Source organism: Salvelinus alpinus, chromosome 6 (genome assembly GCF_045679555.1).
Source record: "Salvelinus alpinus chromosome 6, SLU_Salpinus.1, whole genome shotgun sequence".
Lineage (NCBI taxonomy): Eukaryota > Metazoa > Chordata > Actinopteri > Salmoniformes > Salmonidae > Salvelinus > Salvelinus alpinus.
The window spans coordinates 73387614-73404085 of record NC_092091.1 but is presented as its reverse complement, the minus strand read 5'-3'; the positions used below and the strand labels follow the sequence as shown (position 1 = coordinate 73404085).

Here is a 16472-nt window from a genome sequence, read left to right as displayed (position 1 = left end):
CCTGATAATGGTGGTGGCAAACCAGAAAATGGTGAGGAGGACTGTGTTGAGATACGTAATGATCAGAGTCCTCTGAAAGCATGGAATGACTTGTCATGTGACAGGATACTCAACTGGATTTGTGAGAAAGTGTTTTAACATCACTATGACAACATACTGTAAGACATACAGCAACCTACAGTTACAGGTTTCTCTTTCAGTCTCTCTTTCAGTCTCTCTTTCAGTCTCTCTATCTCTGTCTCTCTATCTCTGTCTCTCTTTCAGTCTCTCTGTCTCTCTTTCAGTCTCTCTTTCAGTCTCTCTTTCAGTCTCTCTTTCAGTCTCTCTCTTTCAGTCTCTCTTTCAGTCTCTCTTTCAGTCTCTCTTTCAGTCTCTCTATCTCTGTCTCTCTATCTCTGTCTCTCTTTCAGTCTCTCTGTCTCTCTTTCAGTCTCTCTTTCAGTCTCTCTTTCATTCTCTCTTTCAGTCTCTCTTTCAGTCTCTCTTTCAGTCTCTCTCTTTCAGTCTCTCTTCCAGTCTCTCTCTTTCAGTCTCTCTTTCAGTCTCTCTTTCAGTCTCTCTTTCAGCCTCGCTCTTTCAGTCTCTCTGTCTCTCTCTTTCAGTCTCTCTGTCTCTCTCTTTCAGTCTCTCTGTCTCTCTTTCAGTCTCTCTTTCAGTCTCTCTATCTCAGTCTCTCTATCTCTCTTTCAGTCTCTCTGTCTCTCTCTTTCAGTCTCTCTCTCTCTTTCAGTCTCTCTTTCAGTCTCTCTCTTTCAGTCTCTCTTTCAGTCTCTCTCTTTCAGTCTCTCTCTTTCAGTCTCTCTGTCTCTCTCTTTCAGTCTCTCTGTCTCTCTTTCAGTCTCTCTTTCAGTCTCTCTTTCAGTCTCTCTTTCAGTCTCTCTTTCAGTCTCTCTCTTTCAGTCTCTCTATCTCTGTCTCTCTTTCAGTCTCTCTGTCTCTCTTTCATTCTCTCTTTCAGTCTCTCTGTCTCTCTTTCCATCTCTCTGTCTCTCTCTTTCAGTCTCTCTGTCTCTCTTTCAGTCTCTCTTTCAGTCTCTCTCTTTCAGTCTCTCTTTCAGTCTCTCTTTCAGTCTCGCTCTTTCAGTCTCTCTGTCTCTCTCTTTCAGTCTCTCTGTCTCTCTCTTTCAATCTCTCTGTCTCTCTTTCAGTCTCTCTTTCAGTCTCTCTATCTCAGTCTCTCTATCTCTCTTTCAGTCTCTCTGTCTCTCTCTTTCAGTCTCTCTCTCTCTTTCAGTCTCTCTTTCAGTCTCTCTCTTTCAGTCTCTCTTTCAGTCTCTCTCTTTCAGTCTCTCTCTTTCAGTCTCTCTGTCTCTCTCTTTCAGTCTCTCTGTCTCTCTTTCAGTCTCTCTTTCAGTCTCTCTTTCAGTCTCTCTTTCAGTCTCTCTTTCAGTCTCTCTTTCAGTCTCTCTCTTTCAGTCTCTCTATCTCTGTCTCTCTTTCAGTCTCTCTGTCTCTCTTTCATTCTCTCTTTCAGTCTCTCTGTCTCTCTTTCAGTCTCTCTGTCTCTCTCTTTCAGTCTCTCTGTCTCTCTTTCAGTCTCGCTCTTTCAGTCTCTCTTTCAGTCTCTCTCTTTCAGTCTCTCTCTTTCAGTCTCTCTGTCTCTCTCTTTCAGTCTCTCTGTCTCTCTCTTTCAGTCTCTCTGTCTCTCTCTTTCAGTCTCTCTGTCTCTCTCTTTCAGTCTCTCTGTCTCTCTCTTTCAGTCTCTCTGTCTCTCTTTCAGTTTCTCTTTCAGTCTCTCTTTCAGTCTCTCTTTCAGTCTCTCTTTCAGTCTCTCTCTTTCAGTCTCTCTTTCAGTCTCTATATCTCTGTCTCTCTTTCAGTCTCTCTGTCTCTCTTTCAGTCTCTCTTTCAGTCTCTCTTTCAGTCTCTCTTTCAGTCTCTCTCTTTCAGTCTCTCTTTCAGTCTCTCTTTCAGTCTCTCTTTCAGTCTCTCTTTCAGTCTCTCTATCTCTGTCTCTCTATCTCTGTCTCTCTTTCAGTCTCTCTGTCTCTCTTTCAGTCTCTCTTTCAGTCTCTCTTTCATTCTCTCTTTCAGTCTCTCTTTCAGTCTCTATTTCAGTCTCTCTCTTTCAGTCTCTCTTCCAGTCTCTCTCTTTCAGTCTCTCTTTCAGTTTCTCTTTCAGTCTCTCTTTCAGTCTCGCTCTTTCAGTCTCTCTGTCTCTCTCTTTCAGTCTCTCTGTCTCTCTCTTTCAGTCTCTCTGTCTCTCTTTCAGTCTCTCTTTCAGTCTCTCTATCTCAGTCTCTCTATCTCTCTTTCAGTCTCTCTGTCTCTCTCTTTCAGTCTCTCTCTCTCTTTCAGTCTCTCTTTCAGTCTCTCTCTTTCAGTCTCTCTTTCAGTCTCTCTCTTTCAGTCTCTCTCTTTCAGTCTCTCTGTCTCTCTCTTTCAGTCTCTCTGTCTCTCTTTCAGTCTCTCTTTCAGTCTCTCTTTCAGTCTCTCTTTCAGTCTCTCTTTCAGTCTCTCTCTTTCAGTCTCTCTATCTCTGTCTCTCTTTCAGTCTCTCTGTCTCTCTTTCATTCTCTCTTTCAGTCTCTCTGTCTCTCTTTCAGTCTCTCTGTCTCTCTCTTTCAGTCTCTCTGTCTCTCTTTCAGTCTCTCTTTCAGTCTCTCTCTTTCAGTCTCTCTTTCAGTCTCTCTTTCAGTCTCTCTTTCAGTCTCGCTCTTTCAGTCTGTCTGTCTCTCTCTTTCAGTCTCTCTTTCAGTCTCTCTTTCAGTCTCTCTTTCAGTCTCGCTCTTTCAGTCTCTCTGTCTCTCTCTTTCAGTCTCTCTGTCTCTCTCTTTCAGTCTCTCTGTCTCTCTTTCAGTCTCTCTTTCAGTCTCTCTATCTCAGTCTCTCTATCTCAGTCTCTCTATCTCTCTTTCAGTCTCTCTGTCTCTCTCTTTCAGTCTCTCTCTCTCTTTCAGTCTCTCTTTCAGTCTCTCTCTTTCAGTCTCTCTTTCAGTCTCTCTCTTTCAGTCTCTCTCTTTCAGTCTCTCTGTCTCTCTCTTTCAGTCTCTCTGTCTCTCTTTCAGTCTCTCTTTCGGTCTCTCTTTCAGTCTCTCTTTCAGTCTCTCTTTCAGTCTCTCTCTTTCAGTCTCTCTATCTCTGTCTCTCTTTCAGTCTCTCTGTCTCTCTTTCATTCTCTCTTTCAGTCTCTCTGTCTCTCTTTCAGTCTCTCTGTCTCTCTCTTTCAGTCTCTCTGTCTCTCTTTCAGTCTCTCTTTCAGTCTCTCTATCTCAGTCTCTCTATCTCTCTTTCAGTCTCTCTGTCTCTCTATCTCTCTTTCAGTCTCTCTGTCTCTCTTTCAGTCTCTCTGTCTCTCTCTTTCAGTCTCTCTGTCTCTCTTTCAGTCTCTCTTTCAGTCTCTCTTTCAGTCTCTCTTTCAGTCTCTCTATCTCAGTCTCTCTATCTCTCTTTCAGTCTCTCTGTCTCTCTATCTCTCTTTCAGTCTCTCTGTCTCTCTTTCAGTCTCTTTTTCAGTCTCTCTTTCAGTCTCTCTTTCAGTCTCTCTTTCAGTCTCTCTTTCAGTCTCTCTTTCTCTCTCTCTCTCTCTCTCTCTCTCTCTCTCTCTCTCTCTCTCTCTCTCTCTCTCTCTCTCTCTCTGAAACCCACACACACATGGCATATTTTATTTGTTTGTATTAGCATATTAATAAAAGTCCAACTTATTTCCCGATTGTTGCTTTCTGTGTCTCAGTAGTTATGTTTCACACATTATCAGACACAACATCAAGTTAGCACAGTAGACTCAACAGAATACATTTAACAATGAAAATGTATAATTTTGCTGTTATAATACCACACACACACAAACTCATTTACATGTTTGTATGAGCATATTAATACAATTCCTACTCATTTCCCGATTGAAGCTTCCTGTCTACCAATAGGTTAGTTATGTTCCACAAAACATGGTGGAAGTGTGATGATGTGAAACCGAGGTATTGGCGCTAAGTACAAACCTTTGTCTGCTGCATACAAGCCAAGTCAATTTAAAAACAAATCTATTTGTTCTCTTGAGGATCTTGGATCCCATCATTCTGCTAGCTCTGTTTAGAAACTCAAGGTGGAGTCGGTCGCCAGTAATGTTTGCTCTGAAATGAAGCCTAGCCAGGATGAAATGCCTGCAGCGGCAGGTGTAGTAGAGACTTCCAGCCTTGGCCCTGATCTTACCAGAGATGATTTTGGACGGGTAGGAGTGAGATTTTGGGAAAAAGTGGATCCCTGCTCTTTGGCCGACCCATATGTTGTGTCAAGCTGGGAACTGTTACATATGTCACATGTTCGAGAAGTGTAATTGTTTAGATTGTGTGCATCCAGAGGCAGAGGGTGCTCCACATCACACATCTCAGGGCTCGACCTGTGGTGTGCTTTGCTCTGCGGAGCAGGGTGCCTCTCAAAGGAGTGATCAGTGGAGTGGCGTTGAGTGTAGATCTGAAAAACAATATTTCTGGTGTTTTTTACGTCCTCGGCTGGTGAGAAGTGAACCCGGTGACTGAGACTGAGAATACCCAGAATGTCTTGTTGAGCTTGAATAGAGTTCTTACCTGTCAGGTTAGGTTATGTCAGCTATTTTGGGGTTTTGCAGAAGGTTTCCTATGCTGAGGCAGTGAGGAAAGTATATGATAGCCTAAGGGTGAGTGATTCGACTGGGAGCCCCCACTGAGTAGGACTGAAGACAGAGATCCAGAGAACATATGTTTTAGATTTCTTGCATTTATTGTCATGGTCATTAATTGTACTGCACTGATGGAGCGGAAATCCCAGAAGATACTGTGTGGTAGCGGCAGCAGTGTGAGAGATTTTAGTGCAGAAGATCTACAGGGGGTTTTGAGAGAAGGTGTTCCATCCTCCCAGGCCGACGGCCTGATGTAGCATATGATAGGGCCAAAGTAGAGGGATGGTGTGGTGGGTGTGTTGGGATAGTGCTGTATACAGGTGTAGGATCTGTTAGGGTCAAGTAGTGGGATGGGGCGGTGGGTGTGTTGGGGACAGTGCTGTACACAGGTGTAGGATCTGATAGGGCCAAGAAGAGGGATGGGGTGGTGGGTGTGTTGGGGACAGTGCTGTATACAGGTGTAGGATCTGTTAGGGTCAAGTAGAGGGATGGGGTGGTGGGTGTACACAGGTGTAGGATCTTAATTTGATCCCCCTTTTTCACAATAACTTTTCTGCAATGCATTTAGCATGTAGTTTAGTATTGGTAGTCTACTATTGGCATGTTTTTTCAAATACAAATATTCTAATATTCTAATACTTCTATGTATTTCAATCCAGGTCTGACGCATATCCTACTTTCTCTTCTGCACTGAAGGTGAAGCAGGAAGAGATACATTTTCCTTGATGGGCCTTGAAGGAATGAAAGTGTTTTGGCGCCACCTGCTGACATTTTAAAGTAATGATCTCTCTGCAAAGAGGTGATTTTATGAAGGAACAGTTTGTGTCTCTGTCGCCCTCTACAGCCAGTCTGTGTCATGGTAACGCTGCACCCTGTACCACTACGGTGACTCTTTTGTCAGAGGAAAAATCACTGTTAGTCTCAGCAGAACCCCTGTCACCGGTTGTCCTTTATTCCTCATGTTTCTCTCTTTCTCTCTCTCTCTTACTGTCTCTCCCTCCATCCATCCTGACCAGCAAAAACTCCAGGCCCCCATTATTATAATGATAGCACAGAGTTCTTCTGGTCAGGTGGTCAGCAAGTTGAACTCCTGGTCCACTGTTGCAAATACTTTTTTCTCCCAACACAGACAGACATTGATGTATCTATTATATTATATTATATGACCAATTATAACGCGTAACACTACAACCCTGGTGTTGTAACACTAACAGACCCTGCTGTTGTAACACTAACAGACCCCGGTGTTGTAACACTACAGACCCTGGTGTTGTAACACTAACAGACACTGGTGTTGTAACACTACTGACCCCGGTGTTGTAACACTAACAGACCCCGGTGTTGTAACACTACAGACCCTGGTGTTGTAACACTAACAGACCCTGGTGTTGTAACACTAACAGACACTGGTGTTGTAACACTACAGACCCCGGTGTTGTAACACTACAGACCCCGGTGTTGTAACACTAACAGACCCTGGTGTTGTAACACTAACTGACCCCGGTGTTGTAACACTACAGAACCCTGTGTTGTAACACTAACAGACCCTGGTGTTGTAACACTACAGACCCCGGTGTTGTAACACTACAGAACCCTGTGTTGTAACACTAACAGACCCTGGTGTTGTAACACTACAGAACCCTGTGTTGTAACACTACAGAACCCTGTGTTGTAACACTAACAGACCCTGGTGTTGTAACACTACAGAACCCTGTGTTGTAACACTACAGAACCCTGTGTTGTAACACTAACTGACCCCGGTGTTGTAACACTACAGAACCCTGTGTTGTAACACTAACAGACCCTGGTGTTGTAACACTACAGACCCCAGTGTTGTAACACTACAGAACCCTGTGTTGTAACACTAACAGACCCTGGTGTTGTAACACTACAGACCCCGGTGTTGTAACACTACAGACCCCGGTGTTGTAACACTAACAGACCCTGGTGTTGTAACACTAACTGACCCCGGTGTTGTAACACTAACAGACACTGGTGTTGTAACACTACAGAACCCTGTGTTGTAACACTACAGACCCTGGTGTTGTAACACTAACAGACCCTGGTGTTGTAACACTAACAGACCCCGGTGTTGTAACACTACAGACCCTGGTGTTGTAACACTAACAGACACTGGTGTTGTAACACTACTGACCCCGGTGTTGTAACACTAACAGACCCTGGTGTTGTAACACTAACAGACACTGGTGTTGTAACACTACTGACCCCGGTGTTGTAACACTACAGACCCTGGTGTTGTAACACTACAGACCCCAGTGTTGTAACACCCTGGTGTTGTAACACTAACAGACCCTGGTGTTGTAACACTAACAGACCCTGGTGTTGTAACACTAACAGAACCTGGTGTTGTAACACTAAAAGACCCCAGTGTTGTAACACTACAGACCCCAGTGTTGTAACACTACAGACCCTGGTGTTGTAACACTAACAGACCCTGGTGTTGTAACACTAACAGAACCTGGTGTTGTAACACTAAAAGACCCCAGTGTTGTAACACTACAGACCCCAGTGTTGTAACACTACAGACCCTGGTGTTGTAACACTAACAGACACTGGTGTTGTAACACTACAGACCCTGGTGTTGAAACACTACAGACCCTGGTGTTGTAACACTACAGACCCTGGTGTTGTAACACTACAGACCCTGGTGTTGTAACACTACAGACCCTGGTGTTGTAACACTACAGACCCTGGTGTTGTAACACTACTGACCCCGGTGTTGTAACATTAACAGACCCTGGTGTTGTAACACTACAGACCCTGGTGTTGTAACACTAACAGAACCTGGTGTTGTAACACTAAAAGACCCCAGTGTTGTAACACTACAGACCCTGGTGTTGTAACACTAACAGACACTGGTGTTGAAACACTACAGACCCTGGTGTTGTAACACTACAGACCCTGGTGTTGTAACACTACAGACCCTGGTGTTGTAACACTACAGACCCTGGTGTTGTAACACTACAGACCCTGGTGTTGTAACACTACTGACCCCGGTGTTGTAACATTAACAGACCCTGGTGTTGTAACACTACAGACCCTGGTGTTGTAACACTACAGACCCTGGTGTTGTAACACTACAGACCCTGGTGTTGTAACACTACAGACCCTGGTGTTGTAACACTACAGACCCCGGTGTTGTAACACTACAGACCCCGGTGTTGTAACACTAACAGACCCTGGTGTTGTAACATTAACAGACCCCGGTGTTGTAACACTAACAGACCCTGGTGTTGTAACACTACAGACCCTGGTGTTGTAACACTAACAGACCCCAGTGTTGTAACACTAACAGACCCCGGTGTTGTAACACTGACAGACCCTGGTGTTGTAACTCTAACAGACCCTGGTGTTGTAACACTAACAGACCCTGGTGTTGTAACACCAACAGACCCCGGTGTTGTAACACTAATAGACCCTGGTGTTGTAACACTACAGACCCCGGTGTTGTAACACTAACAGACCCTGGTGTTGTAACACTACAGACCCCAGTGTTGTAACACTACAGACCCTGGTGTTGTAACACTACAGACCCTGGTGTTGTAACACTACAGACCCCAGTGTTGTAACACTACAGACCCTGGTGTTATAACACTAACAGACCCTGGTGTTGTAACACTACAGACCCTGGTGTTATAACACTAACAGACCCTGGTGTTGTAACACTTCAGACCCTGGTGTTGTAACACTACAGACCCTGGTGTTGTAACACTACAGACCCTGGTGTTATAACACTAACAGACCCTGGTGTTGTAACACTAACAGACCCTGGTGTTGTAACACTAACAGACCCTGGTGTTGTAACACTTCAGACCCTGGTGTTGTAACACTACAGACCCTGGTGTTGTAACACTACAGACTCTGGTGTTGTAACACTACAGACCCTGGTGTTTTAACACCACAGACCCTGGTTTATCAATCTGAGCTATTGGATCCTCCGTCTGTCCCTCTCTAGTGTCTTGCTAAGTTTTCCTGACGTGTCCGCTTCCTGTGTGGGTTGGAATGCAGATCCGTTTCCTGAGAAAGAAAGAAAAGAAAGAAAAGAAAGAAAGAAAGAAAGAAAGAAAGAAAGAAAGAAAGAAAGAAAGAAAGAAAGAAAGAAAGAAAGAAAGAAAGAAAGAAAAAGGTAAACCAGGACCATGAGACCTCAAGGCTAGAGAAACATTTAGCTGAGTTCATCTCATCCACTTTCCCCCTCTTGCCATGAACTAGAGCACAATCAGACACTTATACCTCTTGAACATGCTTCAGTGAAGGGCTAGAATTCCTCTCATAGTCTCACAGCCCAAAGTATTTAGATTTCTGTTCTATCGTTGGAAAGCTGAACAGGCACAATTCAGGAGTGGAACTATTCATACCATTCTATACAATCTAGCTCTATGTCTAAAGTGAGGTGAGTGGGGGCACCTGTTTTATTATTGACAGAAGTGGGGGCACATGTAGACTGCGGTCCAGTGGAGGCTGCTGAGGGGAGGGCGGCTCATAATAATGTTTGGAATGGTATTCATATCAACCATATAGAAACCACGTCGTTGATGTGTTTGATACCATTCCATTGACTCCATTCCAGCCATTATTATCATCCCTCCTCCCCTCAGCAGCCTTCCAGCCTCCACTGCTGCACACACACAATATTGTACAGTCACACTCACACAAACACACACACACATACACTCTCCCCTTCATGCATCCTACTGCTGTAGAGGTATGTGTGGAATACCCTCAAAAACATCTGACAAGCGAAGATGAGTGCATCACCGTCCCATCCAACGTGTATACCATCAGCCAGCTGCCTCCGTCACAAGCAACATGCAGCCTGCAGCCCCTCCCCTCTCCCCCTGACTCTCTGTCTCCAGTATTTCCTGCTGATGCTGCTGTGGCAACCGTATCCAAGGAAAACAGTCATTTCCTGGCCGTCTGCTGGAGGCGACCAATGCCAGCACAGCCGGTGTCCAGCGTCAGTGCTGTTTCATCCAGGGAGCTCTCGTCATCACCAAGTCCCAGACTCTGGCCCCAGACCCTACAGCCAATAAACTACAGGAGGAGACAACAGGGTGTGTTCACTCGGAACCAAACAGAGCCAAACAGTACGAAACAGAACCAAACGGGGAGGGACCCAGATAAATTAGTCCAATAGAAAATCTTGTTTTCGTTGCAAAACTTTTTCCGTTTGGAGTAACTATTTCCGTTGCAAAACATTTTAGACTAATGTTTACGGATTCTTACGGATTCGTCGACATCCATTGTGACATGCTGCTACAAAACATACTGAATGGGATGCTTCAGCAGAAAGCCCCACATGTACTGTAAGCCAAGGAGGGCAAGTGACATCCAGGACAGTGAATGCATAGACCTTTAACCCTGTCAGTCCCAGAATCTGTGTACAGCCCTCATGTTTAGTGTTTCACCATTTCATTTTCAGAGGAGACACTTTTATTCAAAGCGTCTTACCTGACAGTGAATGCATAGACTTTTAAGTGCATTTCATCCCTGCGGGAGTCGAACCCACAGCCCTGCAGATGCTGAGCCACACAGGACATAATACTGTAATGTGTAACAGACCATGTAACCCACAACCCCTCAAAGCACCCTTTCAGCCCTTCACTGTACATTTTCTCTTTCATATGGGCCTCTATAAAACCAAGTTTGTCTCCTGCATGTGTAACTCTGTTCTGCTTTTGGTTCTGAGACTGAGACAGGGTGTTCTTTGTGAATCAGTTGACCTTTGAAAACAAACAGTCAGTCCGTCTCCAGAGACACAAACAGATCATCCATCACATCAACAATATAGTTTTAACCATGTTTTAAGGATATACATACAGTTTGTTTACAATATCATTGCTGACAAATAATGGAATAAAAAACATATTTTGGGTTCTGATGTGTTACAACTGTTTAACTAAGTTCATGAGGCATTTATAAGTTATCATCTTTAAGAATGGATTGTTAGACTTTGTCATAAAACAGCTGTGAGAAACAGTCCTATTGTGACTGATTATGTCACACCCCCAACCTCTTATACGTGTGTGTGTGTGTGTGTGTGTGTGTGTGTGTGTGTGTGTGTGTGTGTGTGTGTGTGTGTGTGTGTGTGTGTGTGTGTGTGTGTGTGTGTGTGTGTGTGTGTGTGTGTGTGTGTGTGTGTGTGTGTGTGTGTGTGTGTGTGTGTGTGTGTGTGTGTGTGTGTGTGTGTGTGTGTGTGTGTGTGTTCTCCCATCAGTGTGTATCTCATCAGGACCTGAGGATTCAGGGAGAACACTCTATAGGATGGTTGCTGTGAGCTTTGGGATTCTGTGTGTTCTACAAGTCACTCTCAACATCTCCCTGAGACTAGTCTGTGAGTGTATTCTTGTCTAATCATTACACTCTATCAGACTTTCACAACAAGGTCTAAATTCAGATGTTATCTGTGTACAGTAGCTAAATTCCTCCTCTGTTACAGACCAGTTACAACAAACTGACTGACTGAAGAGAGAGACCATCTTCAGGCAAAGGTTTGTTGCAAAGTTTCTCAATGTGTTCACCTTTGCTCTTCAACAGAGCAGATACTTAATACTTTGATTCCAATTCCTACTTCCTCTCCACCGAGAAAAAAACCTGGGCTTCCACCATTTTTAAAGTAGTCAAAGTTTTTAACTGGGTGGGTTTTCCTATGGGTTGTAGCCTCAATGGCGCTACCCACATTGTCAAATATAAAGATGAGTCCTCTATCTATCACTATGGGTCAAGGTACAGTAATAGAAGGAAGAAACTGAGCTTGTAGAAAACAGCCAGTAGGGGGAGACAAACACTTATAAAGGTAGGTATTCATACACATGTAACAGGAGAGACTTATTTTAACTTAATTAGAAGTAAAATCAACACCAATAGTAAATATATATGGGTTTGAGAGTATAACGATACTTGCTAACTTTCACAATGTGTTCACCTTTGCTCTTCAGCAGAGCAGCGTTGCCAAGAGGAATGGAGATACTTTGACTGCAGTTTCTACTTTCTCTCCTCTGAGAAGAAAACCTGGGTTTCCACCATCCTTCCACCATTTCAAAGTACTCAAGGTTGTCAACTGGGTTGGTTTTTCTATGGATTGTAGCTATAATGGAACAGATATGAAGATGAATCCTCTATCTGTCTCTATGGGTCAAGGTCACAGTAATAGAAAGAAGAAACTGAGCTTGTAGAAAATAGCCAGTAGGGGGAGACAAACACTTATATAAGTAGGTATTATACCCAACATGAGGGACTTTTCTGACCAGCATCACATTGAAAAGCAGATTATAGACAAAACCTAAAACTGACCCTTACCGTGACCCCAACCTTCACCTAATTTTAACCAATTCACAAATTGAACAGATTATAACTGTTTTATGATTTAATAAAATTATGTTATTGATGTTTAAAATGAAGCCTTTTTCTTTCGAGATGTCCTGTTGTACTTGTGGTGACCTTATATTTACATTTAAGTCATTTAGCAGACGCTCTTATCCAGAGCGACTTACAAGTTGGTGCATTCACCTTATGATGCCCAGTGGAACAACCACTTTACAATAGTGCATCTAACTCTTTTAGGGGGGGGGGGGGGTTAGAAGGATTACTTTATCCTATCCTAGGTATTCCTTAAAGAGGTGGGGGGGTGGGGGGGTGACCAGTGACCTTATATCCATGGATGAGAAGTGGCCTGTGTTTTCAGGACAGATACAGTGCATAAGGCCTACATAGAATGTGAATAATGACATGAAGGGGACATCTCAAATGGCACCATATTCCCTGTATAGTGCACTACTTTTGACCAGGGTCCATCACTATGTAGGAAATAGGGTTCCATTTGGGACAGAGTAAGATTAAGGAGGTTATTGCTGGAACACCTATTGTATTGTAATTTCAGTTGATTTCAGCATGTGTTGCTGTGCCAACTCATATTTAGCCATACCACTGACTTCCTTTAATAACAGCTTCCTGTCTGTCTGTCTGTATGTCTGTCAGTGGTTGGTGGTTATTATCAGACCTGGGTCACGTATTCATTAGGAGACACCATAGTAAAATGTTTGTCAAATGAAAACATGTTATTCTTATTGGACAGGTACAGTTAGTCTCTCCCTGTTTCAGTTTGATTTCTTCTGTTTGGTGCCTAATGAATACAACCCAAATACTTTAGCTGTGCTTGGTTGAGCTTGTCTGGCTTAATGTAACCAATAGAATAGTCCCAAACACTCAAAGTATTTTAGAGATATTAAATAGTTTTTAAACCCAGGTCTAGTTATTCATTATTTTTAAAATCATCCAGAGACATTATTAACATGTATACATCCAATATGTTAACAGGTGATCTAGAGTAGTAAGAGATCATACAAGAGGGTGTGTCTGCTGTATGTATTTGTATTTATTATGGATCCCCATTAGTTCCTGCCAAGGCAGCAGATACTCTTCCTGGGGTCCAGCAAAATTAAAAAACAAACAATTTTAACAACAATACATTCACAACAGATTTCACAACACATTAAGTGTGTGCCCTCAGGCCCCTAATCTACTACAACATATCTACAACACAAAATCCATGTGTACGTGTGTGTATAGTGCCTATGTTACCTAGTGTGTGTGTGTATGTGTATGTTTCTATGTTCGTGTTGCTTCACAGTATGTGGGTGTAACTTCCCCCAGAAGACCAGGAAGATACTCAGGAATCAGATAACAAGGTGAAAAGAAGAAGGTGTCCCAACTATAACCAGCCAGGACATGTTACTGTATAACCAGCCAGGACATGTTACTGTATAACCACTGTATTAACCAGACAGGACATGTTACTGTATAACCACTGTATAACCAACCAGGACATGTTACTGTATAACCAGCCAGGACATGTTACTGTATAACCAGCCAGGACATGTTACTGTATAACCAGTCAGGACGTGTTACTGTATAACCAGCCAGGACATGTTACTGTATAACCAGCCAGGACATGTTACTGTATAACCAGCCAGGGTATGTTACTGTATAACCAGCCAGGGCATGTTACTGTATAACCAGCCAGGACATGTAACTGTATAACCAGCCAGGACATGTTACTGTATAACCAGCCAGGACATGTTACTGTATAACCAGCCAGGACATGTAACTGTATAACCAGCCAGGACATGTTACTGTATAACCAGCCAGGACATGTTACTGTATAACCAGCCAGGACATGTTACTGTATAACCAGCCAGGACATGTTACTGTATAACCAGCCAGGACATGTAACTTTATAACCAGCCATGACATGTTACTGTATAACCAGCCAGGACATGTTACTGTATAACCAGCCAGGACATGTTACTGTATAATCAGCCAGGACATGTTACTGTATAATCAGCCAGGACATGTTACTGTATAACCAGCCAGGACATGTTACTGTATAACCAGCCAGGACATGTTACTGTATAACCAGCCAGGGCATGTTACTGTATAACCAGCCAGGACATGTAACTGTATAACCAGCCAGGAGATGTTACTGTATAACCAGCCAGGACATGTTACTGTATAACCAGCCAGGACATGTAACTGTATAACCAGCCAGGACATGTTACTGTATAACCAGCCAGGACATGTAACTGTATAACCAGCCAGGACATGTTACTGTATAACCAGCCAGGACATGTTACTGTATAACCAGCCAGGACATGTAAATTTATAACCAGCCAGGACATGTTACTGTATAACCAGCCAGGACATGTTACTGTATAACCAGCCAGGACATGTATGTCACGCGGGACTAAGTGGGTGAAAGAAATCAGACGCAGAGAGAGAGCCGCTTGGGAAAAATATTCCTTTTTACTGCTTCACAAAAATCATAAGCCCGAACATACAGGGCGCAGAGAAACACTTGCAAAAACCCAAAACACACACACGTAACCAAAAGACAATCCCGCACAAAACAAGGGCGGGTCAAACTCCTAAATATAGGGAAGCTCATTTACGCAACCAAAAAAACCACAGGTGCAACTAATCAGACAACACAAACAGACAAACGAAAAAGGGATTGGTGGCGGCTAGTAGGACGGTGACGACGACCGCCGAGCACCGCCCGAACAGGCAGGGGAGCCAACTCGAGGACGACCCGGAGGGCGAGGTGCCGGGCGATCCGCGCGTCAGGAGGGGGGTAATGTCACGACTTCCGCCAAAGTTGGCTCCCCTGCCTGTTCGGGCGGTGCTCGGCGGTCGTCGTCACCGTCCTACTAGCCGCCACCAATCCCTTTTTCGTTTGTCTGTTTGTTTTGTCTGATTAGTTGCACCTGTGGTTTTTTTGGTTGCGTAAATGAGCTTCCCTATATTTAGGAGTTTGACCCGCCCTTGTTTTGTGCGGGATTGTCTTTTGGTTACGTGCGTTGTGTTTTGGGTTTTTGCAAGTGTTTCTATGTTGGGTTTAATGTGTTGCCTGATATGGTTCTCAATTAGAGTCAGGTGTTTGACGTTTCCTCTGATTGAGAACCATATTTAAGGTATGCTGTTTTCACTGTTTGTTTGTGGGTGGTTGTCTTCCGTGTCTGTGTATGTCGCACCACACGGGACTGTTTCGTTTGTGTAGTCTGTTCCTGTTCGTGCGTTCTTCGTTTCATGTAAGTTCTTAAGTTTAGGTCTGTTTAGTTCGTTTTGTTATTTTTGTAATTTTCAAGTGTTATTTCGTGTTTTGTCTTTTTCGTTTAATAAATCATTATGTCAAATTACCACGCTGCACATTGGTCCTCCAATCCTTCTCGCCTCTCCTCGTCTGAGGAGGAGGACGACGTAGACTGCCATTACAATGTAACTGTATAACCAGCCAGGACATGTTACTGTATAACCAGCCAGGACATATTACTGTATATCCAGTCAGGACATGTTACTGTATAACCAGCCAGGACATGTTACTGTTTAATAACCTTTTCTCAATATAGGGGGTGCTGTTTCCACTTTGGTAAATATCATCTCCAAATTAAACTGCCTCGTACTCAATTCTTGCTCGTACAATATGCATATTATTATTACTATTGGATAGAAAACACTCTCTAGTTTCTAAAACCGTTTGAATTATTTCTCTGAGTGAAACAGAACTCGTTTGGCAGCGAAATTCCTGATAGGTACTGCAAAATCTGAAAATGTTGACTCTGTTCTAGGATCAGTTTAAAACTCTGTATGTATCCTATGGGTCGACATGAACTGCACGCGCCTTCCCCTGGATGTCAGTAACCAATGAGAATTGGAATGGAGTTTCTAGGCAGATCTCAGACCTTATAAAGCCCCAAGGAATGGGGCGTGCACTCTTTTCGACGTTCGTCATGACGCAAAGCAAGACCTCAGGATGGCATTTTGAAACGCTCAGTTATCGGCCTGAGATATATCCGTCTGTAATTTAATTCGATATAGGTGTTAGAAACATGATAACGAAGTTATTTTAAACCAAGTTATTTCAGTTTATGTGTGTATATTGCGATTTTCGAAATTTTCTTTGTGCTGCGCCTCTTCCCCACATGGCTAATGTTTACAGCTAATTCCAAAGTTGAAGACGACTTTCTACAGCCGAGCAACGATTCTTTTGGACAAAGGACAACTTGCCCAAGATTCTGATGGAAGGTCGTCCAAAAGTAAGAGCTATTTATGATGTTAATTCGTATTTATGTGGAAAAATGTAAAAGGATTTGTCCGCCATTAATTTCGGCACTGGTCTGGCTGTAACGCACACTGTATGTCTAGTAACGTTAATTAAAAAAATCTAACACAGCGGTTGCATTAATAACTAATGCATCTTTCATTTGCTGTCCAACCTGTATTTTTTAGTCAAGTTTACGATTATTTATCGATTAGATTAGGTGCCTCTCCAAGATGGCGCCGGCCAGAATGCCTGAAGTGT

The 16472-nt window shown here is 43.4% G+C and overlaps 1 protein-coding gene across 1 annotated transcript in view; it reads left to right on the top strand.

Moving 5' to 3' along the window:
- The window catches only part of LOC139579350 (CD209 antigen-like protein E), a 90670-nt gene that overhangs the window by 68189 nt on the left and 6009 nt on the right, over nt 1–16472 (top strand). The gene's annotated exons all lie outside the window — the stretch shown is intronic.